This window comes from Neofelis nebulosa, chromosome 1 (assembly GCF_028018385.1).
Source record: "Neofelis nebulosa isolate mNeoNeb1 chromosome 1, mNeoNeb1.pri, whole genome shotgun sequence".
Lineage (NCBI taxonomy): Eukaryota > Metazoa > Chordata > Mammalia > Carnivora > Felidae > Neofelis > Neofelis nebulosa.
Window position 1 is genome coordinate 130,106,996 of NC_080782.1, and position 26,283 is coordinate 130,133,278.

At 48.8% G+C, this 26,283-nt stretch overlaps 1 protein-coding gene across 6 annotated transcripts in view; it reads left to right on the top strand.

Moving 5' to 3' along the window:
• The window catches only part of FSTL4 (follistatin like 4), a 584,589-nt gene that overhangs the window by 415,661 nt on the left and 142,645 nt on the right, over positions 1-26,283 (top strand). The window lies entirely within an intron of this gene.

Consider the following 26,283-nt stretch of genomic DNA (forward strand, 5'->3'; position numbering starts at 1 on the left):
AGGTGGGCCAAGCTAGTGAGTGGGAGTTCATCCCTGTGGTACACAACCCCTGCTCAGATGCTCCTAGCCCCACAGCCATCATCCTGACCGTAACACCAAGCACACTGGAGGTCCAGGAACTGCCTCGCCTGGGACCTCTTACATGGTTGCTAAATGCTGTTGCTTTAAAAGAAACCACAAGGGAGGGAACATGAAAAGAGAATGTAGTTAAAGGCTTTAGTTGTGGCTGGCCATAAGAATGGAGGACTGGGCACCTTCCTGTGGTTGACTTCCCTTGGGGCATGCATGGCTAGGGCCAAGTGAAAGAAGGAAATCATCTCTGGTGGGGGTTTCCAGGGTGACTGGGGGAAAGAAAGCAAGCATTCAGGGGGTGCAGTGGATCACTCCAAGTGCTTCATATGCCCCAAAGGAGAAACATGGCTAGAGCTGGAGGTCCAGGGCTTCTCAGACCACCCCACCCTGTATCAAAAGTAGGTATTAAAAGAGGAGTTAGGTTAATAACTTAGAAATCAGTGAGGTTAAAAATATGAAATACAGATTTTACAACACAATACTTTACAATATAAAGTACCAACGGTTAAGAACCAGCTGCTAACAGAAAGACGGAGGCTGCTAGAAGTATCCAGGTGGGAGAGCATGAGCAGGAGGTCTCAGAGCCCTGGGACCACCTCCTGTGCACAGCCCCCTGCCCGCAGCCCATCCTTTTCCCCCACACTTGAGGGGCAGCGTGTTTCATTTTCGGTGGGAGAGGGCTGTCCTTCCAGCACATGCAGGCATACATCAGGCCCAGAGGCCTCAGCACCAGGGCCCGTCACAGAAATGCCTTTCGGCCCCACCTAGAAGGCACTGGAGTGGGGTGTGCTGGGTGAGTGAGAACCGGCAAACAAATACATGACAAATGAACAAAGGCTTCCCCGTGCACTGTTCGCAACTCCTGCAGATCCAGTGCCCCCTTTTTATAGCAAATTATTTGTAATTCCCCCTTTATTGCCCTGAACTGGAAATTATAGATAATATCATCTACTTACACATATAATTTCAAAGTAGGATGCCCTAATTGAAATATAAATGGGAAATACAAAGCAAGTAATTTGTAGTAAAATACCATGTATTTCAACATGTGGGTGCTCATGCAAGACCACAACAGAATTCATAAGGAGGTAGCCAGATGCTGGCTTCAAAGCAACCCTAACAAACGCAGCTGATGCAAGTGTACTGAACTGGCAACTAATACCATAAACAATGTGTTGCCATTGGCGAACAGCTCTTGATGAAGTTCTAAACAAAATGATGCACGCTCTCCCCTTGGAGAGAGATAGTAGTTGTATCCAGGAAAATCCCAAATATGTTAAAACCATGCACAAGATACCTTGCATTTGTGCATAACCAGAGTTAGGTCTAGGCTCACGTAATAAAATTTTACCTACTTGAATATCTATTAAGACATTCCCCCCAAATAGGGACGTATGATAATTCATTATAAAAATAAAAATAAAAAAACCCTAGCCTACGCAGTGCAGAATATCTGGCATCCCTGGTCCCTGCCCACCTGTTCAGTACTAACAGCAACCTTCCCCACCCACTACACCCCCGGTCATGGTGAAAGCCCAAAATACTCCAGTAATTTCCAGGACAACCCCTAGGAGGCAGTTCTGCCTGACCTGGAATCATCGTCTTAGAGGGAGAAGCTTGGCCCAACAAGAAGGCATTCGACAGCCCCCTTGGATCTTCTCAGGGCCATCTGGGTACACATTCCAATGCTTGGAAATTGCAGGGAACATCTTTGTGGTGGAGGAGGACGTGTAGGAGCAAGAGAAACCTGGGGGTTTGGGCCAAGGTGAACGAGTCTCACGCTCTGGGGCACTGTGTTGGTTGCTGGGCAGAGAACAGTGAAATGAGCCTCATGGAGACAGAAGACTGGAGGAGAGGGAAAATATTCGAGCTCAAGGAGGAGCAAAGGACTCACTGAGATAGCTTGCTGCTGTTGTAGACAGGAACAGCAGATGACAGAAAAGAGGATACTTCTCCATGAGGGTTGTAAATAGCAAGGATTACTGTAATCAACCATAAAATCTCAGGTGACAGATAAAGGGTTGGAGGTGAGGGGCCCCCACCCCCAGCATGGCTTTCATCTAGTTATTGGAAAGCCCTGGAAGGAAGCCAGCACTGCGCGGTTGGAATCTGAACCCCTCCTTAGAAAATTTATTAGAGCAAGAAGAGGTCAGGAGTTTTGTTTCAGACTCCGTCTCACCTGGAAGGGTGCAGGAAAAGTTAATCTGATGTTCGTCTTACTCTGAGTCATTTAACTCATTTCTAAAATTGGTTTCTTGCTCAGAGCAGAATTTTGAGGTTTATAAACTCCAAGGAGAGAAAAAAAGTTAATACACAATTGTGTTACCGTGATTGAGCAGTTTTATTCTCAAAGATTTAATTCCCCAAATTTTGCTTTAGGAAAAAAAAAATGCCACACAAGGTACAACGGCAGTTAAACCCCTGGTTAGGGAGTATTACTCACGGTGATAATTGGGAAACATGACAGAGAATGGGATATGTCATCTCGCAACAGACAAAGAGTGTCTTCAATTACTCTGGAACTTTATTTATTAGGTTTGAAGGGTAAACGCATTGCTGCTCTTAACTGCCTGAAATTAGAGCAGATTTTGAAAACATGTCCTCTTCTCTGAGCTTAGTTTTATTTTTCCTGAGCATAATTAGATGATGTAAAGAGAAGTTTACTTTTTAAATATGCCATCTCTTATTTCCCTCAAGCTGTAATCACATCAGTGGGGACTTTCCTATTGGGATTTTATTGCCTTGTCTGGTTTCCTTTTCCAACCTATCAAACTTAGTGAGTTTAAAGATTGTTCACAAAGAATGAAAGCTGCTTTATTGCAGAAAGTTTTTATTGCCTGAAAAACAAACTCTAAGAGACACTAATAGTAATGTTTATGCTTTTTAACTTGAGATCAGAGGCGAGAATATTTTCAGATTCAGATTCTGCAAAATGATCACTGGACCAAAACCCATTTCCATGTGTTAAGGTCAGGTCTTGGAGCCAGCTTTGAAATAAACAATGGAGTCTTTCTTTCTCGCCATAAAACCAGTTTTAAAAGGTCAGGGAACAGCTAGGTGCTCATAGTGGGGAAATCACCCAAAGCTCTCCTTCATATTTTAAAAAAAGGAGTTAAGAGACCATTTTGCTTTGAGGGTATGATGTAGGTAAGTGACAAAGGATAAAAAGGAAGGAGGAGCGTGTGGTGCCCTAATCTCCTGGACCTCATAGAAGAGGGAAGCCCCAGAACCTTCATCCGCCATTAGGACTGGTTGTTTCCTATGAGCGCTGCAGGAAATCTGATCTTGCAACCTGCCTCCTGGGGTCTAGAGAGCACAGGGCTCCAGCTGGAGCTCTAGACACCTGGCTCGCTCTCTGTTGGGAGCAGTTTTGAATGTAAGACCCAGCAGCCAGGAGGGTCCGGGAGAGTTCCTCCATACCTGTCCTGCCCTCTCCAGTTCTTCAGAAGTGCTTCTGTGAAGGATCCTGAGGCCACAGCCAGCAGAGGAGCAGAGAGGAAAAGGTCCCAGAAAAAGAGGTTTTAATCAAGCCGGGCGCCTGGGTGGCTCAGTCGTTTAAGCGTCCGACTCTTGATTTCGGCTCAGGTCATGATCTCACAGTGCAGTTGGTGAAATCGAGCCCCACGTTGGGCTCTGTGCTCACTCAGGGAGACTGCTTGAGATTCTCCCTCTCCCTCTCTCTCTGCCTCTTGCCCTCTCACATGTGCATGCTTTCTCTCTCTCTCTCTCTCAAAATTAAATAAAAACTTTAAAAAAGGAGTTTTAATCAAACAAAAGAACAGTAAAGATGCTAGAAAAAGCTAAATAGGGGACAGAGCGGGGGGTGGTTAACTGAAATGTATTCAGAATCTCTAAGAATAAAAACATGAATATTGCTATTAATAAGTGGCTAAATTCAGGGAATTTTCAAATATACATCACACCTATAAAGCTACCACACTAGTTAAGACAGAGAATGTTGCCGCCGCCGCCAGGGGCCTTTCTGAGTCTGTCGCCTCACCCACCAGGGCAGTTGCTAATCTGATTTCATAGTTTAGTTTTGCCTATTCTAAATTCCTTCTGGGATGACTGGGTGGCTCAGTAGGTTAAGCATCCAGCATCGGCTCAGGTCATGATCTCATGGTTCCTGAGTTGGAGCCCAGCATCGGGCTCTATCCTGACAGCTCAGGCTGGAGCCTGCTTTGGATTCTGCGTCTCCCTCAATCTCTCTCTCTCTCTCTCTCTCTTTCTCTCTGCCCCTCCCCCACTCCCACCCTGTCTCTCTCTCTCTCTCTCTCTCTCTCAAAAATAAATAAAAACTAAAAAAAAAATTTTGTTAACTTAAAACTCCTAAGCATAATCATATGTTCTGTTCTGTAAGCTTTTATCACCGATATATACATATGTATATATATATAAATACACACACACACACACACAAACACACACACACACACACACACACACACACACTGGTCCTCTCACCTGGATGGCCTCTTGTACTCAGCTGAACATTTTTAAGATTCATCAGAACATGTATTCGTCAGTGCCCTGGTCTGTCAGTCATTAGATATCCGTAGTATTTCACACTGTGGCCACACCATGAAACAGATAGACATGTCCCTGTCTCCTTGGAGTTTACTGTGCACTTTCTGACCCAGCTTTTCCACAGCCAGGAATCTGTTCCAAACCATCACAACACTGTTAAAAGGCTCAGCTGGTAGTGTAGTGCTACTTACATCGGTGATAAAAGCTTACAGAACAGAACCACGGACTAAGTATTCTACAGCAAAGAAAGGACAGAATCCTACTGCGTTGTTATAGACCATGTTCTACAAAGAAGAGCATCTGATCACGCAAGGAAATGTTGACAGTAGGTTAAGACCAGAAAGGTTATGGAACAGCCTGGATAGGATGGTCCCCTGCCCAGAAGAATTTCCAGTATGTAACCCAGAGCTGGACACTCGCTCTGGGTATCAGAAGCACAGGAGACGTATTTCCTTTTCAGTGCTTTTCTTTACATTCCAACTTGTCTTCAAGGGCTGTGTTATTTTGTAACATCTCATTAAAAAGAATTGTTCCGGGAAAATTCTCTCATCTGGAAAAAAAAGGTGGGGTGGGGGGGCGGCCTTGAGAGTGTTTGCAAATCCATCCCCCAGCTGCAGGCTTCTTCTCAGAGAAGGCGAGCCAGGTCAGGCCAAGCCCTGACAAGGGATGCAACCCAGCAGGACAGGCACCGTCACCAGAGTGAGCCCAAGGTGTCTGGAGGGGATGAGGGACGGAGGTGGAGGGGACAGGGCCCTCGGCACGGCCAGCCTGGGGCACCCTCGTCCTCCAACATAGCCCCTCCCTTGTGCAGCCTCCTTGCTCTCAGAGTCCAGCCCCTGCCGTGTGATCCTGTGGGGAGATGACGTGTGCAGAGTGACTGCTCTAATCGGCCTTCCCTGGTTAATGTTGGAGCTGATGGGTTGGATTGGGCCGTGTGGTAGGCAGAATGAGTCCCCTCCCCAAACCTGTGACTCTATCACCTTACATGCCAACGGGAACTTTGTCGTTGTGATTAAGTTCAGCCTTTTGAGATGGGGAGACTCTCCAGGTGGGCCCAGTCTCCTCACAAAGGTGCTTCCAAGTGAAAGAGGTGGAGAGAAGTACCTGTGCCTTAATTGTGGCCCAGTAAGGCCCATTTTGGACTTCTGACCCCAGATCTGTCACATAATAAGTCTGCATTGTTTTAAGCCACTTAGTGTGTGGCAGTCTCTTCAGGCAGCCGCAGGAAGCTACTACAGGTGGCCACGTCACCCTGAGGGAGGACATGGCCAAGAGCAGCAGGGCGAGGTCATGTCCTCTGGGGGGGATGTGGCAGGCCAGGCAGACAGGAGGTGATTCTGGGTCAGCGGCACACTGTGCCCAGCCAAGGCCGGAGTCAGGGCTGACTGGTCTCCCTGCCTGGGAGCTGGCCCTGGGTGTGCTGCCTCTGCCCACACGCGGCCAGCAGCAGGGAGACAGTGGCAGTAGAAGCATCCTCCGTAAGGCCCAGGGGCAAGGTGTGGTCCCGGCACACTTCTTCTTTGGGGACTTCCGTGTGAGGGCCTCCGTGCCCAAGTCACCCCCTCTGCCGTGTCCTGGGAAACAGGTGCAAGCGAGTGAGGCCCCAGGAGGCTGGTCTTCAGAAATGAGCCAGGCAGGAAGCCCCGGGATGGCAGTTGAGTCTGTGAAGCCTGGACGAAGCAGTGTGAAGGCACTGTGGTTGCAGGGGGAGGGAGGAGCAGTTCTTACTGGGTGGTTGCCTGGGAAGGCAAGTCTGAAGGAAGAATTCCTTTTTGCTTAACAGCGGGTAATGTCAGACTTTGAAGCCTTAGCTGAAATCAGCACCTTCTAAACTGCATTTTGTAAAATAGCGGAAGGCCACACATAGCTAGAAATCCATTTCCTGGCTCCCAACCAGGTCCATGTGCCTTTTTTATTTACTGCCGGTTTGTCGTTTGTATACTTACTCATTGGTATGTCTTGGGAACAGGCACTGAGGATCCAGCCAGGAGAGGGGAGGACACACGGCGCTGCCCCAGGGCTGCCCAGCCTGGAGGGGCCGAGCAAGCAGGGGACTCTCAGAGGGGGAGGGGCGGGGCCCCGAGAGCACGAACTGGAAGCGAGTGACAAACTGACAAATCATCACATTTGCTCTGCTTTGCCCTGTTCGGAGGCTAATGATGCCAACATCAGATATGCTCTCTTTCTTCCCTGACTCGCCCGTGATCTGATCTGGCCACACTGACCAGCAGCTGGCAGGCAGGTCCCTGCCCAAGGTCTGTCCGCTGGTTCCTGGTGCACCGCAGTGCCACACTCCGGCCAGGTGGGCTTCCCGGACTCCGGGGCTAATGCAGCTGCAGGCTTGCCCTGGACTGTAAAGCTGACCTGAAATGGAAAAGGGGGACTAAATGCCCCTTTTTATTCACGCAGCTGTGAGTGTACTTGAGGATGGACTGCTGGAGACAGGGGGCTCTGCGACGTGCCTGCATGGTGTCATTTGCATGCCCAGCCTCCTCGCAGAAGTCCTAAAGGCTGCATGAGCCCAAGGATCCCTGCAAGGCAGCATGGAAGGCAGAGCCAGGGCTGCCCTATGCTTGCTGCTCACAAAGTGTTTTCTGGTCTCCTGCTGCCTAGTTACCACCAGCGACCCATCAACAGGTTCCCCGTTGGCCTCTCTGGCACCTGTTCCCACCTGGAGATGATCGGGAAGTCTCCTGAAATTGCCGAGGGGCCTCCCTCCTGTCCTCTCTGGCCTAGTCTCTCCCCACCAGAAGTGGCTGGACCTCAGGTCAGGGGCCTGGCCTTGGTCACCAAGACTCTCCATAACATGCTTCTTCCTCTAAATCCTAACCTCATCCCAAATCCAGGTCTGGTTCCCCCCCTGGGCATTCCCACAGCGCCCAGAGGGGCTGTGGCTGGTGATGACCCAACTGTGTCCCCAGGGCCCAGCACAGAGTAGACACTCAGTACGTGTTTGTGCTCGATAAGAAATATTTTGCGGGGCGCCTCGGTGGCGCAGTCGGTTAAGCGTCCGACTTCAGCCAGGTCACGATCTCGCGGTCCGTGAGTTCGAGCCCCGCGTCGGGCTCTGGGCTGATGGCTCGGAGCCTGGAGCCTGTTTCCGATTCTGTGTCTCCCTCTCTCTCTGCCCCTCCCCCGTTCATGCTCTGTCTCTCTCTGTCCCAAAAATAAATTAAAAACGTTGAAAAAAAAAAAAGAAATATTTTGCAAGGCAAATAGCCCTCCCCCACATGTCTGCTTTGCCTTTTAATTGAAGACCACTCATAGCAGGGCCGCCTCACTTCTTGGCGGCAGTGAGGATCTGGAGAATGAGTCTTAACTGCCCTTCGTGACCTGAAGTCACCTTGAGACTCAGGCCCCTGTGCCTCTGTGAAAGGCCTTGAAATCCCCCCTCTTAAAAGATAAAATGCCCCACACTAGGGTTGCTGAAGAGGCCCGGACATCTCCCTCACTGAGTATCAGAGGGCTCCCAGCACTTCCTCCCACAGACCCAGGCACAGCCACGTGTGCTGGTTTCAGGGTCTCGGGAATGCAAAGGGGATCTCAGACCAGCACAAAAAAGCAAATGCTGAGTCTAACATAAAGGATGAGAAACCCTTTCTTGGCCATTAAAGCCAGAATAGCTAGAGGGTTTATCTGTGACCTTCTTTACAATGAAATTTGGCTTTGCCAAGTGCTGGTTCTGAGTTTCCACGAGAGCTTGGCGTGCCTCCTGAGGCAAAGTCGGTCATATTCAATTTAGTTCCATGCTAAGTATTGCCCATTTGTTTTCCATCTTCAAACCTTGGTAAGTCAGCTGTTGGTTAACTGGAATGCTCAGGCATCTGGAGCACTGCTCCCCCCACTGTTCTGGATACACATCTAGAGCAGGCTGTTCCCACCTGCAACTATGCATTCCGTATTTCCAGTCTTCTCATATTTGGACTCTCACTAACAGCTGCTCAGGACCAGGGACTGCTGCTGGCAGCTGGGGCTTCCTAAATTCAATTAGCAGCCAACAGAGCCCACGTCAGCCTGACAGGAGCCAGCAGGCACTGGGCAGGCATGAGGCGTGTGCCAGCATGGGCAGTGACATTTCCCACACCTGTGCAGGCACACGAATTGCTGCCATCACTTGGCTGCCGTCAGTCTGTTCACCATGGGGTGGAAAAATAGCGCTCTGGGGCTGCAGAGATAAGAGGTCTGCACGGGCACAGCCAGGGCCTTTGGATTACAAGAGTGTCACAAAGCCATCAGTCGGGAAGCTGGTGCCATCCCCGCTATGTCTAAGTGGTCCCCTTGATTAGCTGCTCAGTGCCCAGCCCTTTGCTGGCCCATTCTCCAGGGCTCCATCCTGGACCACAGAAGGGATGAGTCCGGCCTCTGTGCACAGGGGTTTGTGTGGTCTCGGTGGGAAGGGAAAGAGGATCCACACACAGTGGTACCCGGGAGGGCCCGTTGCTAAGCGACCACAGAGCTGCTGGGGGCAGAAGGCAGAGAGACCACTGCCTGGGTCACTAAGGCTCTCCATGATGTCCTCTCCATTTCAAAACATTGACACACACTCAGCCAGGAGGGCTAAGGTGGGACGCCCAGGTCTATTCTACAGAATCCATCCTACTCTGAAAACATTCACGGGAACCCTTTTGAGCAACAGTTGATCGTGTTTCCGTTTCACCAACAAGAGTTTTACTCTTCTTTTTTCCAGAGCCAAGTGAGGCCCGCTTGCGGGTATGTTGTTCTAACTCCTTCCTTTCTACCCTAGTAAGGGCTGCCCACCCAATCCAGGGTACTTGCCATGTTCCCCCCACCTTCCCCCCTGCCATGCCTCAGTATCACTTTTCTCATTCATTAGGACAGCCCTACATAATTGGGGTCATTTACAGATGACCCAATAAAGCCTGGCTCTGAAAAGCTACATGACCGGCATGAGGGCACCCAGCAGGAGTGGGGCCCAGACCAGACCCAGGCTGCTGAGCCTGCCCACAGCACAGAATAGCATCAACTCCCTGTTCTCCAAAGTCCACACCTTGGCCTCCACCCCTGTCACTCGGTAGCTCTGGTCCTGGCTGATCCTCAGCAGGAGGACAGCCAAGAAGGATGGTGCCCCCCACACTTCCCAGCATGCTTGGGGTTCCTGCCACTGCTCAAAAGAGTGAAGTCTGACAGTGTAAACCCTGAGGCCCTGTGGTGAGCAAAGTCTGTGCAGGCAACAAGCTCCCTTCCTGCATCTGAATTTGTTATTTCAGGCGTGTGTGTGTGTGTGTGTGTGTGTGTGTGTGTGTGTGCGCGCGCGCGCGCATCTGCATGTGTGAGTGTTTGTGAGTACAGCTCCTCACAGCCTCCACTGTAACCCTGTCAGGTGGCAAATTGTTAAGGAAACCCTTCCAGAAAGGCTTGATATATCATTTTGTGGCTTCGGCTGCCCCCACTCCATTCCAGCCTATCGCCATTTAAGGAGTGATGCCCACCTCCAGACACTCTCACCAGACCCTGGAGAGGGTGAGACAGAGCTTTGCCCCCTTCTGGGTGTGGAAGGGACCTGTCGTGCCCACTCCCCAGACTGGGGAGACAGTCCGGCTCCAGCCCACCTGAAGACCTTTGCTTTCTCCTCTGCAGAGGGGTTGTTTATCCCCCAAATTACCTCCAAACTGAAAAAATGATGTTCCAGAAGAGTTCCCTATGCTTCCTCCCACAGACCAGAGTGCAAACATTCTGCATTCCCTGGCTTGGCTGTGAATAGCATTTATGAGGCCTAGAAACATAAACTTCAAACACTGAGCTAACCAAAATGCATTATATTTCCACTGTGGTGGACAGGAGGGTGCCTGTTTGCAGTGGGGAGGCGGGGAGGGATTGTGTGAGAGAGAGCTGAATTCTTCCCTCCACTGGGAAGTTCGTAGATAAAGCCTCACTCCAAAGAAACAGGAAGTAGAATGCTTTTTAGGTAAATTCAGAAATAATCAAGTAGAAATAGTGAGAGAGATTGCCTCCAGGGAATAGAAATGGGAATAAGGGTGGAAAGGCTTGCCATTTTTTATAAAAAGTCTTAACTGTTAGACTCTTTAAATTATGAGCTTATGGGGGCACCTGGGTGGCTCAGTCAGTTAAGCATCCAACTCTTGATTTCAGCTCAGGTCATGCTCTCACAGTTCATGGGTTCAAGCCTCACATTGGGCTCTGCACTGACAGCACGGAGCCTGCTTGGGACTCCCCCTCTCCCTCTCTCTCTCTGCCTCTCCCCTGCTGTTTCTCAAAATAAACAAACAAACTTAAGTTATGAGCTAATGTAGGTTTGTTTAAAATATAACTTTTTAAAGGGTGCCTGGGTAGCTCAGTGGGTTAAGCAGCCAACTCTTGATATCGGCTCAGGCCATGATCTCATGGTTTGTGAGTTCGAGCCCCACATCAGGCTCTGCACAGGCAGGGCAAAGTCTGCTTGGGATTCCCTCTCCCTTTCTTTCTATTCTTCCCCTGCTTGTGCTCTCTTTTTCTCTCTCTCTCTCAAAATAAATAAAGTTAAATTAAAAAAAATATTTCCAATAAAACACATAACTTTTTGAAGTATCTTAAAAGTTTAAAGATATAAGAGTAAAAATCATCCTGAAAGAACTAAATACCCTTTTTAAAAAAGAGTAAAATGGAACTTACAGAAAAAAAGTAATTGCCATGATAAGAATTCAAAATACAGATTAGCTGAAGAGAGAATCCACAATTTGGAAGACAGCTAAAGAACTAACCCGGAGAGCAGCATAGAGAGAGAAAGAAAAGGAAACTAGGGAAGGGCAGCTAAAAGATGGATGCCAGAACAAGAGGATCCAACATCCAGTAGGAGTTAAAGAAGGTGACAGTCACAAGAATGCAAGAGGGCAGTGTTTGAAGACAACACCTGGGAATTGTCCAGAACTAAAGAAATATGTTAGTCTTCAGATTGAGAAAGTATAGTAAGTTCCAGGAAACCTGATATATGCAGACCCACGATTAAACAAATAACAGCAAAACTGTTGAACATCAAAGACAATGAGAAAAGTTTGAAAGCAACCAAACATATTACCTACAAAGAGACAACGGTTAGACTGACAGAAAACAACAGCCAGCAAGCCAATACTGAAACACAGTGGAATAATACTGGAAACTGCAAGTGGCCTCAGATGTAGGGAGGAGAAATGCAGGGGGAGGGGGGGGCAGTAGAGAGAACTGTACACAATAAAATAAAAGATTGACATAGGGCAGGTGCTGGTAGTTGCCTCTAATATCCATCTCCCCACCCCCTTAAGTAACAAAATCTCAAAGTTATCTGGACACATTGCCATTCTTTTTTTCTTTTAAGTTTTTAATGTTTATTCATTTCTGAGAGAGACAGAGTGTGAGTGGGGAGAGGCAGAGAGAGAGGGAGACACAGAATCAGAAGCAGGCTCCAAGCCTCTGAGCTGTCACTGACACAGGGCTCGACCCCACGAATTATGAGATCATGACCTGAGCTGAAGTTGGACGCTTAACCAACTGAGCCACCCAGGTGCCCCCTGGACACATTGACATTCTGACAAAAGACCACATTCCCTAGACTTCAGTATTACTAAGTTGGCCTTGCAGATAAATCTGCCAAGTGAGATGAAACAGAACTGTTACGTGAAATTTCTAGGAAGCCATCTTACTGCCCTACTTCTTCCCTTCCTCCATATTGCCGCCTGGAAGGAGGATATTTTGGCTGGTGCTGTAGCTCCATCTTGGATCCAGGAAATGGCAGAATGGAGAATGGGTTGACCCCAGGTCTATGACAAGTTGGTAGAGACACCATGCCAGCTCTGAATTTCTTCCCTCTGGATTCTTTTACATGAAAAAATAGCAAAACCTTAGAATTTGTTAAAGTCACCCTTTGGGGACTGCCTGTTACTGCAAATTTAATCTTACCTGATGCTGAAGAGCTTTTAACTGCAGGAACAAAACAGGAACCCAGACTTGAGAGAGACCTTGAGAAGGAGGAGATGGGGAGGAACAAAGGCAGGTGCTCAAGCCTGAAAGCCTGGGCAGGAGGGAGGACCTGCCTGTGTGCAGAGTGTGGACCCTTCCTGCTACAGAGAGTTCTCACAGGGCAGTGCACAATGGGAGACACCCCCCAGAGGGTCCTACCTCAAGGCCTCTAATAACCATCACCCTTGGTAGTTGCGTGACACCCTCTCCAGGAGCAGACAGAGACCACCCTGTGGGTTCTTTACCGCATGACAATTTAGAGTTGTCAAAGAGCTGAGGTGAGCTGGCTATGTTCTTAGCGTCTTTGGCACAGTGGGGTTGTGTCCCTACAAGTCAGTGGTTTTTGACTGTTTGAAGCTCCTTAGAGAGTGGGGGGCTGCAGAGAGGGGGAGACACACACACACACACACACACACACACACACACACACACACACAGGCTCTCAAGAAGGGGAGCAGCCTTGCAGTTGATTTTGTAGCAATCACAAGAGCCTGTGTTTCTTTTCCCTTCAGGACCACAGGCTGCTCCTCCCTGGGGGTGTGAGTCTCCCACAGAGGCAGGGGCCTGCACCCCAGCCTTCCCTCTACAGAATGAGGTTGTCCCAGGATGTGTTTCATTCTTTTGGACTCTGGACTTGAGAGAAGTCTTCTAAGATTTCACCGAATACAATTACAAACCCCACAAGCCCTCGTGTCCTAACTCTAACTGGCAGTTATTGAAAAGATGATGATGACTTAGATGTTTTAATTAGCCTGTGTGTAGGAGCACCGTGGTTCTGCTCATTTGAGTGAGTTGATTTCAAAGCCAGCGTGTCGTCATTAGCAGCGATGATAGGAGCCCAATCATTCAGTTTCCCTGTGGCAAGCTCCACGCTAAGGACTTCCATGCGTCATCCCACTTAATCCTCATGATTGCCCCATGAGGCGAGCTCTCCCATTATCCCAGTTTTTCAGATGGGGACACTGACAAGTAACTAGTCCACTGTCCCTCCACAAGGAAGTGGAGGAGGCAGACCCTGGGTGAGTTCTGATCTATGGGACTCCAAAGTCCTGGAAGACCAGATGAGGACACAGGGCCGCAGCTGTCCTGCTTCTTCCCACAGACCTTCTGGGAGACCCCATAGCCCTTTCTGCCCTCTGGCTCCCAGACTTAGACTTAGGGTCCCCCTAAACTAGAGGTTTACAGCCCCTCTCCTATGGCACACATCTCCTCTCTTCTGGGGCCCCCACCAACTTTTGTGGGGCTTTGATCACCTCCTTTGAGGAAAGTGGCCGTAGGGTTCCATCTGGAAAAGGGCACTAGCTATTGCCTTCACTGTTCTCCGTTCCTCTCCCCTCCCAGCCACATGACTTGATCTCCTACTTGGGGGGGCGGGGGCGGGGGTGCTGGGGGCAGGGTATGGAGGGAACAAGCTCTTAAATCCCATCCTTTCTCCCCAGCTCCACTGCTGATGCCCTAAAGTTTATGGACTCCATGGCTTTATTTCTTGCTATTAAAACCAAGATTTTAGAGCTTTAGAAATAAATTATTTTTCAAAAAGCCTGTCTTCTGCAAATTGAAAGCCTTCTTTCCAGAAAATTGTCTCTGCTGTGAGTTTTAAAAGCCAAGAATTTTACCCCTCTGTGTTCAGTGCACCATACTCTCCCCTGAGGCCCTAACACTCAGCCTCACGTCTAGTTTTAATGGCGGAAGAACTTAGGAGAAAAAATACTTTGCTGAAAATGAAAAACCACTCGCTGTCATTTTTGAAATATTCTCCTGTTCCCCTGGCGATGGCTTTGGATAAGACAGGGCCTCAGTGTCCTTGTCTTTTGAGTCAGGAGGTAATGCCACCATCCCTTGGTCTTCACGAGCTGCGGCGACCCGTGACTCTGGCGTTCCAGCAGGATATTGGTGGAGTCCTTTCGAAATGGACATTTGTGAGGAAGGGTCTGTCTGTCCTGCAATTTGAGGCAATTTGGGAAAGCCAGGATCATTCTGAGGCGTCCACACCTCCCGAACAAGATTGGGCACAAGACAAATGGTTTCACCTGAAATGAGAAGCTGGCCGTCTCAATCTGCGAGGATGTAGAATTGGGGTTGTTTGGGGCCTGATTTGTGAACTTGAATGAGGGCTTCTAGAAAGCTATTTGTGGAATTCATTGCTGTCTCTGGCTGCAGCTAACACATTCCATCTTCCATCTCCTCGGAATCAGGGATTTCACATTCCATGCATTCATAAAATACGGTGGACGGTGGACGAGGGAGCGGTGTATGACGGGTGGGGGCAGGACGATGGGGTGGGCTCAGGGAGAACCGTGGGCACCACACTGGGAACCTACCATTCACCTCCCACTGCCTAACACCAGGGTCTGCTCTTGCCTGCTTTATCCTGGCAAAACCCTCAGAGGGATTTCCTCAGACCAGTGGGGGAGGGGGTGGCTCCCCATTCATAGAGTTTTAAAAGCAAAGGGAATTTTGCACCTGAACCCTGGTCTGCACCTTTGCCCTCGTCTGCCTGCCTCCATGTATCCTCAGTTTTTGGGACTGGTCAGAGAGAGGCCTTCTGAAGGGGCCCCAAGTACTGTGAGCACAGTGCTGGGAAGAGGACTGGAGCCCTGGGTGCCAAGGCAGTGGTAGGGAAGGGTTGGGACCACCAAAGAGGAGCTAGAAAGTTTGACCAGGTTCAACTCAAGTCACAGCACATTTTAAGGGAGCTGAAGGCATCTCAGATCTTTTCTGAAACAAGGTTTTTTTTCTCTCAAACAGCCATTACACTTCTGATGCCGCCTAGGGCAACTTTCTGGATCAAAGTGTAATTTAAATTTAAAAACTGAATTAGTAAAGGAAATTAGTTTTCTAAGCTACCCTTTAATGCCCTTGGAAGAATTTGACTAATATACTCACTTCCAAGCCTTGCTTTGCTTATCTATAAGATGGGGGTAATGCCTCATGCTCTCTTTGCCTCCCGAGGCTGCTGTGATTCTCAGTAAATCCATGCATGAACTGATATATAGCTCTCTATATGTAGATAGCTCTGTATCCGTGAGAAAACCTGCTAAGCCTTCTTTTGTTTTCCGCATTAATTCCTTGGTCTACAAGGTGCTGTTTGTTGCTGAGCAGGAAGTTCCCGGAACCACCTCCTGCAAGTTTCACAACAGAGATGGGGTCTGCAGGCTTTGTCCCCGGTAGGAGTGGGGGCCGACTGTGCTGGATACGTTTTAGCCTCGAATGGCCTGTTTGCTCCAGGAGCTCCAGGGCCTTTGACCAAAGGGCACAATCAGGCTTGGTGCTCTAGGATACTGGCTGACCAGCCTCTCAGAGCCAGCGTGTCTGCAGATAGCTCCTGGCTCTGAAGCCTGGAGTCCTGTTTGTGAGCGGCCCATGGATGGAGTCTCAGTTCTTTCTAATACGGCCAACGTTGGGAGCTCTTGGCTAACCAGAAGAGTATGGGGTTAATTAGTGCACCCTCTCCCTGGCCATGATGTAGGGAGGCTTTGCCACAGAGCTACACTTCCAAAAAGGAGGCTATTTCTGTTCAAGATCAGACCTGGTGATTCTATTGCATATAATTCTCTATGCTCTGAATTTATAAAATGCACAGCTTAGAAGTGATAATGTGAGGAGGCAGTTTGTATGACTGTAGATGCCTGGAAGTTATCATGGTTGGCCTGTGTGGCCCCAGACAGGGGTTCAACGTGCTGGAAGGAACAAGGCTCTGGGGCTGCCAGGAACGGGGTTCTTCGTCTCTGCCACATCCCACGTGTATTAATTTGGGCAGGTGTCTTATGTTATGAGTGTTTCCTCATCTCTCAAATGGAGAATAGGGCTGTGTGGGGAATGAAGTAAGATGATAAATGGAAATAAGGCAGCTGTAAAATTCCTGGCTCAGAGTAAGCCCTCAATGAACAGCAGAGGCGGTTCCATCTTTATTAGTTAATCACTGTCTCATTCAAGATCCTCTTGAGGACTAAGAAGAGGAAACTGCATGGGGCTGACCTGGCCTCCAGGAAGTGAGAGTCCGGGAAGGTTGTGCCGGGTAGCCTGCACCACCTCCACCCTCCCTGTGGATCCTAAAGTGAGCCCTGGCCATGCGCACAGAGTTCACGGCCAGCCCTCCTCAGGAAAGAGGCCTGCCCGGCCACAGGGAGACCCGTTCCAGCCGGCTGTGCCAGTCAGCCTAGTCACGTGCAGATGGAACAGGCCAACAGGGATCATGAGACATGTGGGGAAAACCAAGAGCATAAAAGAGAAGAGCCAAGGTGAATGAAACAGCTAACTCTGGGGCAGGGTACCTGGGGGGCTCAGTTAAGTGACTGACTCTTGGTTTCAGCTCAGGTCATGACCTTGAGGTTCATGAGTTCAAGCCCTGCATTAGGCTCCACATTGAAAGTACAGAGCCTTCTTGAGATTCTCTCTCTCCCTCTCTCCTCTCTCTCTCTCTCAAAATAAATAAATAAACTTAAAAAAAATCCATGGGGGATATGGAACAAAAGCAAAATAGATTAATCTTTTTCTTTTTAATTTTTTTAATGTTTATTTATTATTGACAGATAGAGACAGAGCATGAGCATGGGAGGGGCAGAGAGAGAGAGGAAGACACAGAATCAGAAGCAGGCTTCAGGCTCTGAGCTGTCAGCACAGAGCCTGATGCAGGGCTTGAACTCACAAACCATGAAATCATGACCTGAGCCAAGGTCAGACGCTTTACCAACTGAGCCACCCAGGCGCTCCAAAATAGGTTAATCTAATAAACCCTTAGACTTTAGAAGATAATGTTTCTATAAAATGAGAAAGCGCTGCTAGGAAAAAGAAGACTAGAACAAGAAATAAATTTTGGAAGTTAAAATACAGTTGCTAAAATCTAAACTTCAGTAGAAGGAGTCAAAGAAAAAGTCAAAGGAAGTATCACATAATGCACATTTTAAAAGAGAAGGAAACAGAAAAACTGAGAGATATGGACAGTCAAGCCAAGGGCACCAATATCCATGGAATCAGTCAGACTAGTCACAGAGAGACTTGAGGGGGAAAATTAGGGAAAGAATAACAGAAGAAAAGTTCCAAGAGCTGAACTGACATAGACCTTCAGATGGAAAGACCCACTGAGAACCGAGCAGAAGGAATGAAAGAAGTTCGAGGACCACTTGGGTGGCTCAGTCATTGAAGCATCCAACTCTTGATATCAGCTTAGGTCATAATCTCACGGTCATGGACTTGAGCCACACATGGGGCTCCAAGCTAAGCATGGAGGCTGCCTGGGATTCTCTCTCCCTCTCCCTCTGCCTCTCCCCCCACCTCAAAAATAAATAAACTTTATTTTTTTAAATTTTTTTATTTATTTTTGAGAGAGAGAAAGAGCACAAGCAGAAGAGGGGCAGAGAGAGAGAGGAAGACACAGAATCCGAGGCATGCTCCAGGCTCTGAGCTGTCGGCACAGAGCCCAACATGGGGCTCAAACCCATGGACCGTGAGATTGTGACCTGAGCCAAAGCCAGAGAGGCTCAACCAACTAAGCCACCCAGGCACCCTTAAACAAATAAACTTTTAAAAAAAGAAGATCCACAGCTGCGTATCTCCTTGAAATCTAAGAACATCGAGGATGGAGAGAAGATTCTAAAGGCTTCCAGAGAGAAAAGACATGTCATCCACAAATACTCAAGAACCACTGTTATCACATAGACCTTGTAGACACTAGAAAGCAGTGAAACGATTGCCTTCCAATTTCTGAGGGAAAACAGTTTCTCCCTAGAATCCTATACCACATAAAGACATTCTCAGACAAGAAGGACATCAAAAATTACCTTCCTCTTGACTGACAAAGAGCAGGGATGGGGTGGGGCAGGGGAGCATAATGTAGTAAAACAGAAAAGTAATCTGAAAAGAAGAGCTGGTCCAAGAAACCGCAGAATTAATTCACGTGTGTCATGAAAGGAAATCCCAGCTAGGACAGGTGGGCCAACCACCTAGGATACGGAGGCACATCATCACATAAGAAGAGGAAGGCACAAGGTCCTGAGAACACAGTCCTCAACCAGAAAACGGATTCCATTTCACAGAAATAAGATTAAGTAGCTCTAAAAGACCTTAGTGATGTGATAAAAAAAAAAATGAATCTTTATACATTTTTCAAGGCAGTTCAAAATTCTGGGAAAATCAAATTGCCAACAAGAAAGGCCTGGATAAATATATGGCAATCTAAGATGTGTCACAATGTTGCATTATCGGAGGAAAGGGAAACAAGAGAACTATGCCCATGAAGCCTATAGCACAGTCTCCTTCAGGCAGCACAGGTGGGTCCCCTGGGCCTTCCTTCCCTCCCTGAGGTGTGGTTTGTTGTGTCTTCCTGTGGAGGATGGTTACGTCATCAGAGTATTGGTAATCTCTGTATTCTTTTGCATTTTGAGTGTCAATGTATAGAAATTTAGGCTTATTACCTATAGTTACAGAATGCAACAAGGTAAAAATTAATGTTATAGAACCTTTAGGTCAGAAATAACAGGAAGGGATCTGGGGTTGGATTTCTCCCTCAGGAAAGGGGCAGGAAAGACTGCCTAATTGATCTAAGGTTTGGGCGTCTTGTTTTTATGATATGCATATATTGCTTTCAAGCCTTTGTGAAAAGTCATGCCGCATTACACATCTGAAAAGTTTCATTCCAGCTAATTTTCACAGGCTATCTCATGCCTGTAAGAATTCACTGCATTTTCTGTTCTGTGCCTTTTACTGTATTTTTATTTATTTGCTGTTCTCCGAAGATTGTAATTTTGAATGGCTCAATATAGTTTCTCAGCTGAAAATGTCAATGTATTTCTGTAATAAAAATGCCAATATGTATGTATATATCTGGAATTAGCATAGAGATGATTAAGGCAGTTCAGTGTTGATCAATAATCATATTTGATTTAGGTTTTTTACTTTGCTTCCTTCAACCATCTTGTACTTTGGTATTTATTACCACCCACTGAGATTCTGGCCTTGACTAAATAGAAGTTGCGGGAGGAAATTCACAACCTAGCGATTGAATTCAAGTGGTGTTGCTTTCAGAATAACAATACAGAATTAGGTCTCGTAGAGTAAATAGAAGCCCAGTAAATGGAAACTGTACCCCTAATAAAAATATCTCTTACCGCCTTGAACACATCAAAACAAATATCACCAAACTGTGGCCCCCAGTGATAAACACTTTATATTTCAACTATAGGGTCAGAGTTTGTCTTTCAATTGTGCTAAGCAGTTTGACCAAAACGTGTATTTTTTGCCACCTGTGGTTTTAGAAGATCTGAAATTCTCAGACCCCAGGATTCAGAAAGATGAGAGCGTATTGGAAAAGTTCTCTATATTCCATGTTCTGTGGGACACTCTGGGCCTGCTCACGTGTTCCTCAGACAGAGAGATGGCTCTGAGCCAACCTCGAAGGGAGCCCAGACGCTGGCCAGCCTCGTGTGGCCTCCACGTCTGTGCCCAGCCCCCAGTCCTCTGCTGGCACAGCTAGTGGCCCAGAGAAGACATTCCCCATCAGAGCCAGCTTCAACTGTCCCTCTGTCCTGCTCACAGAGGACTCAGAGGGTAAATCCATAAACCTTCTGTGTTTTTCCAGAGTTGCTAGGAAAATCTATGCCTTCTGCTTTGCTTCTTGCTAATTGAAATGCAACAGACTTTTCCAGGACCTTATGGTCTGAGCCTTCATTATAACGCATATATCACATGATATAGCCGTCATCCTGAAGGGCTGGCAGGGTGCTCCCCGGACTGTTTTTTCTCAGAACGAAGGAAATGCCCCAACCCTCATGGTCAGTAGGATGATGATAGACACTGGGCTTTTCCAAGGAGAGCGGGAAGCAGCTCTCCTTGGAAGGTCAGGATCTGTGAGCACCCAGAAACAAGAGTCTTCTGGGAGACAGTTAAAAAGGCAGAATTTGGGGTGCTTTGCGTGCCATGATTGCTGTGACACAAAAACGTGCAGCTTGAAGGCAAAGGACTGAAGGGATAGAGATGGCCTTGTGGTTTGAGGTTTGAGAATTTCTGATGATTATTTTTTCCTTTTTCCATATTGTCTCATGATCCTCATGAAGCAACAACTTTGAGGGCTATGATTTAGTTGTTCGAATTTAATAGAAGTTTTCCCGGCACCTTGGGCTCTTTCTAATTTTGTAAATGAGCCACAGTGCAGCATAGGGATGAGATTCAGCCCCATTGCCTGGGTTTGAACCCTTCTTCCCTTCCCTTCCCTTCCCTTCCCTTCCCTTCCCTTCCCTTCCCTTCCCTTCCCTTCCCTTCCCTTCCCTTCTCCATCAGGGGAAAACACCCCCACTACCAACAGGCTCAGCAAAAAGGACCCTTTCACTCTTCTGTCTCCAACAGTGAGCTATGCCAGGGACACTTCCATTTCTTTTTTTTTAATACATTTTTTTAATTTATTATTTTTGAGAGAGAGAGCGTGTGGGAGGGGCAGAGAGAGAATCCCAAGCAGGCTTCACACAGTCAGAGCAGAGCCCAATACAGGGCTGAACTCATAAACTATGAGGTCATGACCTGAGGCAAAACCAAGAGTCAGATGCTTAACTGACTGAGCCACCCAGGTGCCCCAGGACACTTTCAATTCAGTAGGGGGCTACCAGCAGACACAAGCACACAAGCCTCGAAGGCAGGCATCCATGAAGGTACAGGTCTCCTTGGGGCCCATCAGCCACCCCATCCTGGGCCCTGAGTAGCTCTGCCTGATGTCCCATCTATTCTAGCTACTGCAGGTGTGAAGGCCACAGAAGAACAATCCCACCGCTTCCTGTGCCCACCAGCCCGTGCCCACATGTTATCCCTGTATCACTGCCCTCTTCTTATTCTGTGTGTACATGTGTGTGTGCACCTGCATGTGTATGTGTGTGTGCACATGTGTGCATGTGTTGTGTGCATGTGTGTGCATGTTTGTGCTTGCATGTATGTGTGCGCACATGTGTGTGCATGTGTGCATGCATGTGTGTGCATGGGTGTGCACATGTGTGTGTGGTGTTTGCATGTGAGTATGCATGTGTGTGCGTATGTGTATGTGTGTGTTTTCATGTTTGTATGCGCACATTGTGTGTGTGTGTACATGGGTGTGCACGTGTGGTGTTTGCATGTGCGTATTCATGTGCATGTGCATGCATGTGTGTGCATGTGCTTGCATATGTGTGCATGTTTGTGTGTGCATGTGCGTGCTGTGGAAGCCCAGAGGCCCTGCGGTGCCCCAGCCCTCCAGCAGCATCTTGTTGAGCAGGGCCTGCCCGGCAGGCCTTCCAGAGAAAGTCGCAGGTGGCTCCCAGTCAGGGTTCTCCCGTGTGCCTGGTCCCACACACACCACCCCTGCCAGAGCCCACAAGCAGGAGCCAACTCCCAGTGTTTTTCTTCCTTGGGTGTGTGGAGTGATAATATAGCAAATGAGCAAGTCGACAGCTTGCCTCCTTCCTGGGGTAGTGTAAGTGAAAGACGAAGGATGCTGCTCGCTCAGGGATGAGTTATGCAAGATGCCATGCTTTTCCTGACAGTGTGCTTTGCTCGGCGATGGCACCATAAGGTTCCTCTGGCTCCAAGCTGTCTTTGCTCCATCCCCTTCCCTACACTCTCTGACCCTCACAGGCCTCTCCTCACATTCCCGCTCCTGCCAATCTCTCTGGTCACATGAGGGCCTGGTACCTTCTTTCCTCCTGGTTCTAAGCCTGCTGTTCCCTGAGCTTCAAGCGATCCTGCCTCAGACTCTCCAGACCTGCCTCCCCTGGGGCAGTCCCTGCCATTAGTCCTTCCTGTCTGCTCAATGTCCGGTCCCAGCTCCCTGTCAGTTCCTGGGATCTGATGGGCCCTCTCTGGGACAGCACTGTGGACAGGCAGCTCAGGTGCTGGGAAGGTCACATGGGAAGCCGTGGGTGCCTGACAGACAGTGCTGGAGCAGCTCCTAGGCCCTCTCATGTACCTGGTCCAGGTACCTGCACTTTGGTAGACCCGGGGCCGGAGGTTGACTGCAATATGCTAAAGACTTCTGATATGTCAGTAAGATAAGTACTCTTACTGTTCTTGCATTATGGATGGCCTTCAGAGAGGTTAGGCAACTTACCTGAGATCACACAGCTTGTAGGTGGTACATCCAGGGTTCGTAGCTAGGGTTTCTTAAAGGAAGAATGTTTCACAGTGGGTGCTGGCAAGACACAAGCATCACAGATGAGCAGAGAGCAGGGCTTGGGGTAGAGGTGCAGGGAGGTAATGGGATCTGAAGTTGGTGCTAAAGTGTTGGGAGGTGGGTGTGCTCCACCTGCTGATAAGAAGAGGGAAGAGAGGAAGGAGGTTCCCGCTGAAAGCCCTCCATGACGCCTGCCTCACCCCCTTCTCCTCCTCTCCCCCCATACTCACACACACCCACCCTCACGGGGGCTTGGCAGGGAGTCCACGTATATGTGAAGTACTGGAAGAGGCTGGTGAACTTTGGCTGTGCTCTGAGGTCTGAGAGCCAGAGGCTGAACCCGGCTAGTGTCCACTGGGAAGCTGGCTGTCAGTGCAGGATGGTCCTCTAGGCTTCGTCTCAGACTGTGGGCACTGAAAGCAAATGCGTCTGAATTCCCGCACATGTGTGGGTTTTTGTTTTTGTTTTTGTTTTTCTCCTCTGGTTGTTTAGGACAGGGGCTGGAGAAGCCGCCCAGGGAGCCCTGTTGGAAGAGCCCTAAGCCTCCCTCTCTGGCTGTGTGACATCAGTGGCTGGAGGTCCCCTGGACAGTAATTTCAGAGGACCTTCACATGTCACACATGAACCTTCAGGAAGCCTCACAGTGGGTCCAAAGGCTGACTGTGTTTCCATCGACCTGAGAGCTCCTCTAAACAGAGGCCTGGGCCCCCTCTCCAGAGGGCCGGTCGGACTGAGACCCAAACAGCCCTTGTTTCCAGCCGTCTCAGGGACTGACCCTACATTTTTGTCCAGTAATCTGAGTGAATTATTTCATTCTTTCTTTATGTCCTGAGCAAACCCACATCATCATTTTATTAATGTATTTGCAATTACCAGGTAATGACTTCCAGTTTAGTGTGGTCTGCGATACAGGGACACTTAATCACATATCTGCGTGATGGGCCTTTAAGTTCTCTGGGGCCAGAAGCTTTTCCCATCAATTAAGCTTCAAAGAAATGAGTTTTAGGCTCATCTGCAACTGTATTTTTTATGTTTCTTTTATGGCTCCCCTGCTTTTCTCCTGGTGTCTTTAGAGATACCAGGAAATGTGGTGTGGGGCTGAGGTATTTATGTGATATGCAGAGAACAGGTTTATAATGGTCATTATAAAATATCAAAGTGCTTTGAAGTAGGACAGTTTATATTTCCATTACAGTCATTTCATGGGTGCCCTCCTCAGTGCCATAAGGGAAAGGGATGTTGCCCTGGAGGTGTTTTCTTTGGAAAGAAGTCACATTCCAGAACCTTCCATGGATCCCACACTCACCCCACACTGCACAGGTCTCAGGAATCTTACCCATGAACAATGGAAAGAAGATTTCCCTGCCATCCAGGGTGCTTCTCCTCTGTGTCAGGTGAGATGCTGTCCTGGGCCACTGACCCCTGCAACAGCCCCGAGGACAGATATCCCCTTTGCCCAGATGAGGAAATGGGGCTCAGGGAGAGAAGGTCTGAGCATCTCATGCATGGACCTCGTTAGTCATACTGATTCTCTCCTCTTGCCCCCACTTATGTCAAGAAGTTGGGTTTGACTAGAGAAGGTTCCAGGTAGAGGCAGAAGGCATGGAATATCTACATTCATTTAACCCAGCCATCTCAAGGACTGACCCAGTGGTTGTTCTGTGGCATCCTGGACCTGGGGTCAGAAGGAAAGGTATGTATGTCTCAATAGAAGTAACTGTGGACAAAAGTCACATGTCCATCCATTTGGTCCTTCCTTTGTTTGTCATATGCTGGCTGTGTGCTAATCACCTGCTACAGTGCCCGCTGGCTCCCAGGCCATGACAAGAAGGGTGTGGTGGACAGGGAGAGGAAGCAGAAATGATAAATGTTGGGAAGGGGGTGCCCAGGGCACTGTGAGGACACATGGGCACGTGAACCCGGCCAGGAGCAGTGGGGAAGGGAGGTACAGGGAAGCAGTGTGCCACCTGAGACCCAGAGATGATAAGGAATTTGCCCAGAGGTGATGCTGGGCCAGTTCGAGATGATGAAGGGGGCTTAGGTTTGTGAGTGTGGAGAGGCCATGTGAGGCCGGAGAGCTGCAGGCCAAAGGGAGCAGCTTGACTTTACCCTGAGGGCAATTGAAAGTCCCCCAAAGATTCCTCCAGGTGCTGAGTAGAGGGGATTCGACTGGGACAAGATTCAAGTCTGAGGGCTAACCATGGTGAAATAATCATCCAAGTAGTGTCAATGGTTTCCTTGAACTGAAATAGAGTCGGTAGCAGTGAGGGAAACTGGAGCCATCAGGAAACACTCAAGAGGCAGAAATGGCCTGAGCCAGGATCAATGGGCCAGGGATGGGTGGGATTTCAGGGGCAATGTGTGATGTGTGGTTTGGACAGCTGGGGGCTTTGGTGCAGGGCCACTGGCTGGGTCGGGATGTAAAAGAAGAGGCAATCTCGCTGGTAGGTTCAGTGTGGGCCACGTTGAGTCTGAGGTTCCTGCAGGACAATGTGGGGCGATGTCAGGCCAGCAGTGGGGTATGAGGTCTGGAGCTTAGGAGAGGGTCTGGACTGGGCAGTGCATGGACACCTCTCCAGTCTTCCCCTGCTCCAGCCCTTGATTGACAGGAGACGCTATGGGGAGCAGCCAGAAGCTCCATCTTCTCCATCCAGCTTCTGTCTCCCCTTTAACCAAAGAACCAGAAGCTCTAGAAAGCCAGAAAGGCAGTGGCAGGAGGAGCAGCCAGATACTGTCATCAGTGATGAGATGTGACAGTGCATGTGGATGCCAGAGCAGGAAGATGGAGCATGGCAGAGAGGCCATCCTGGGGGTCCCGCTCATGTCCCACCCACAGGAGCTGCTCCCGAGAGAGCACCTGGGCCTCCATCTGAGGGCCACTCACAGGCAGAGCCAGTGAGGTGCCCCATCCCTGGGCAGTTGGCACTTTTCAGAGCGTAGAGTGTACGTGGTGCGGTGCCCTGGGGCAACAGAGGCAGAAAGCGTAAACCAGACCCCTGTGGAAGTATGGCTCACCCGGCGCTCCATCATGCCATGCCCAATGCAGGCAGGGACACCAGAAGTCTCCAGCTCCATTCAGCCCAGACCCCCATGGAGCTCACATGCCAGCCAGACATTTCCCCAGGGGTGACCCAGGAGGCGGACACAACAGGGATTCAGTCTCGCACTCATACACAGCCTGTGATACACAAACACCCTCCCCTGCCAAATGCCTTCCACACACGTGCTAACCACCCAAACACTCTCTAGGGCCATACAGGTATGAATGACTTCTAGACAAGCGCCATGACTGTTTTCAACAATCTCTGTTGCTTCAAACCCCCAGGATGTTTAGTACATGTCACTTAGACGTTAAATCAACTCCACCGAGCCAGGTGATCTGGAAAAGGACTCTTCTCCGGCTCTTAGGTTTGCTTTCTGATAAATGGGATGATGATCCTTCGCTGGTGGTGTGTATTTAAAGCTCTGAGAGGTGGACAGTCTCCAGTGTGTAACATGCGGTCTGAAAACTAAAGACCTGAGCTGGGAGAAGAATCTCCTAAGACTTGAGTGGCGTTTTGAGTGTAATTATTGCCGGTGTTCCCATGCAGCAGCCCCACCTCCAAGCC